Source organism: Gossypium arboreum, chromosome 4, assembly GCF_025698485.1.
Source record: "Gossypium arboreum isolate Shixiya-1 chromosome 4, ASM2569848v2, whole genome shotgun sequence".
NCBI lineage: Eukaryota > Viridiplantae > Streptophyta > Magnoliopsida > Malvales > Malvaceae > Gossypium > Gossypium arboreum.
Genome location: NC_069073.1, coordinates 11495945 through 11499005, shown reverse-complemented (window position 1 = coordinate 11499005; position 3061 = coordinate 11495945). Strand labels below are relative to the sequence as shown.

At 33.6% G+C, this 3061-nt stretch overlaps 1 pseudogene; it reads left to right on the top strand.

Annotated features, from left to right (window-relative positions):
* The first annotated feature begins 502 nt into the window (after window positions 1–502).
* On the top strand, window positions 503–2627 carry LOC108458901 (WAT1-related protein At5g40230-like; annotated as a pseudogene).
* Window positions 2628–3061: the final 434 nt, after the last annotated feature.

The following is a 3061-nucleotide window of genomic DNA, read 5'->3' as shown; positions in this document are numbered from 1 at the left end:
TAAATTTAAGGTATTTCTAATACACTTGGCTTGGGTTCATATCTCGCAAGATGTATATATTTTATTGTTTGTTTTAAAATTAAAAAGAAAAATACTCTTGAATTATATAACTTATTTTAAATAAGAAAAGACATTTTAGTAACTTTTCTAACCAAATTGTATTTGATTGACTCGTAACACTAAACCAAATAGACTGTAAATAATAGTATAAATTTATGATTTAATCAAAATAAAATAAATTGAAATAAATATTAATTAAGATGTTTTTTTGGGCCAATTGCCATTAATTGGTGCAAGTTGAAGATGAAATGAATGGCTGAACATATTAGTGGAGATATTTATCATATGTCACAATCATTGCTACCATAATCATTATTTAGAACCTAATGTTATTTATAAAATGACAAATTTAACATGAAAGAAAAAGATTCCTCATTTTTGTAGTCCTTTTGACTATTGTATATTATTCTTGAGAAAAACCATTGAAAAGCAGGAGATTCAGATGGCAAGAAGGTACTGCTACAACGATGTTCTGCCATTAACAGCCATGGTTGCAATAGAGTGCACAAATGTAGGGCTAAACGTTCTATTCAAAAAAGCAACTTCAAAGGGGATGAGCTACTTCATCTTCATCACTTACACTTACGCTATTGGAGCTCTTCTTCTCCTTTCTTTATCATTCCCCTTTCCCAGGTCATCTTTTACGTTTTTTCTTTGCCGAGATTTGGTTATTACTCTACTTTTCCAATTTTATAATTTTAATTTTGATATTAAATTTATTAGATCAAGTTATGTTATTAGGTTTGTATCATAAGTAACTTTTATATCTTCTGCATTTTGAAATTTTAATTATGATATTTATAATGATAATATAAAAGTTTGAAAAATAATATAATTTAACTTAATAAATTTAATAGTTATAGTTTAGATAAAAATAAACTTTTAATAATTAAAAGTAATTTAATTAAAATAAAAATATTAAATCCGTACATAAAATTAATAGAAGAATTTAATAATTTTGTTTTTCTTAATATTATCAAGGCATTTTTTTACAGTTATGACCACTCAACACCATTGAAAATTTGCTTGTTTGTAGTGCAGTAGACAGGTGCTTCCCTCATTGAATTTCCACCTTGGCTTTAGAATTTTCCTATTTGGCCTTATTGGGTATTGAATCACTGTAAATATTTCTCACGGGATCATATATATTTTCGATTCTTTGAAAGATTTCTATCTTAGAGTTTTTTTTTTTTTTTCCTTTTCTGGGGGCCGGTTTTTTGCTCAGGTATGTGCATATAAGCGTATAGATTATAGCAACCCAACTCTTGCTTCTACTATCAGTAATCTCTCACCAGCTTTTACCTTCATACTTGCGGTTCTTTTCAGGTTTCTTCCTCTTCCTAATCAAACCAAGCACCGATTCTGATTCTAATATTCAATTCAGAGTAATAGTTAAATAAATTTTGAGTGGATTTTATTAGATTTAAAAAAGAAAGCCTAAACTTTAATTTTTCTTGTTTCTACCTTTGATTTGATGCTAAAAAAACCAAGATTGGAAAGAGTCGCACTGAGAAGCTCAATCAGTCAAGCTAAAATCATGGGGACCATAGCATCAATTTCAGGCGCATTAGTAGTTGTTCTCTACAAAGGCCCCCAAGTTTTTTCCTCTCCATCACCGTCTTCTACTTTACTTCAACCTTCATATTCAAATTGGGTCATTGGGGGATCCTACTTGCTGTTGCCTATCTTCTATTTTCGATTCGGTACATTATCCAGGTAAATCATACATCTCTAAGCACTCTCCTCCACAATGTTGAAAACTTTCGAATAAACTGAACTGAACTTGGGATTTTGGAATCTTCCAGACCCATGTTATGGAGATTTACCCAGCTGAATTGCTTGTTGCATTGTTTTACAACATATGTGGGGCCATTATCTCTGCACCGGTTTCCTTAATAGCAGAATCTGAGTTAAGTTCTTGGATGCTAAGGCCTAGTGTTGCGGTTATTGCAGTCCTATGCTCTGTAAGAAGTTAGAACTACAATTTAGTAGCCATGTATGACATATATTTGGACATGGATAGGCACGTTAAGACCCTTTGAAAACTTTTTAAAATTGTGTAGGGTGTAATCCAAGGCTTTAGCTCATTTGTGATCGCATGGGGGCTGCATTTGAAAGGACCTGTCTACATTGCAATATTCAAACCAGTATCAATCGCCATTGCTGCTTTTATGAGTGCCATTTTCCTGGGTGATTCTCTGTATCTTGGAAGGTACTGTTTTCCATAGTTTTCATGTTAGAATCGTTTGAGAAGCAATCTATATAAATTCTATCTTAATTTTGCAGTATTATTGGAGCGATTATTATATCAATAGGATTTTATGCTGTGATATGGGGAAAAGCAAAAGAAGCTGAAAGGACTACCTCTAGCAGTAAGGTTCCTCTGTTGAAAGTGGAAGATGCTAGAATATCAAAGAGAAATGCTAGAATATTAAAGAGAAAGTAGATATGCAAAGAGAAATGGAAAAACTATCACAGGTAAAAATGATCTGTTAAAGCTTGGCCTTTCAATACAGTATACACAGCTTATATATAGAAGAAACTAAGGTCTAACTTCTGCTTAACAACTCTTAACCAACCTAACAAACTAACCACCTGACTTATCACTCTAACATTCATCCAGCTTCCTCAAGTGGCAACACCCGAAGAAAACTACGGAAACGACTAAACAGAGACACTGATAACGGCTTAGTAAGTATATCCGCCACTTGGTCACAGGCCGGAACTTCGCCAACAATCAAGTCGCCACTAGCCACCTTCTCACAAACAAAAAAACAAGTCAAGTTCAACATGTTTGAACTTGGAGTGCAGAACCGGATTAGCCGCAACAGCCACAGCACTAGAATTATCACACCATACTATCGGTAAATCAACGGACTTGACATGCAGTTCGTCTAATAGTGAGGTGAGCCAAGTAATATCGCTACTGGCTGCCACAAGACTGCGATACTCAGCTTCAGCTGTAGAACGAGCAACAACCGTCTGCTTTTTAGAACACCAC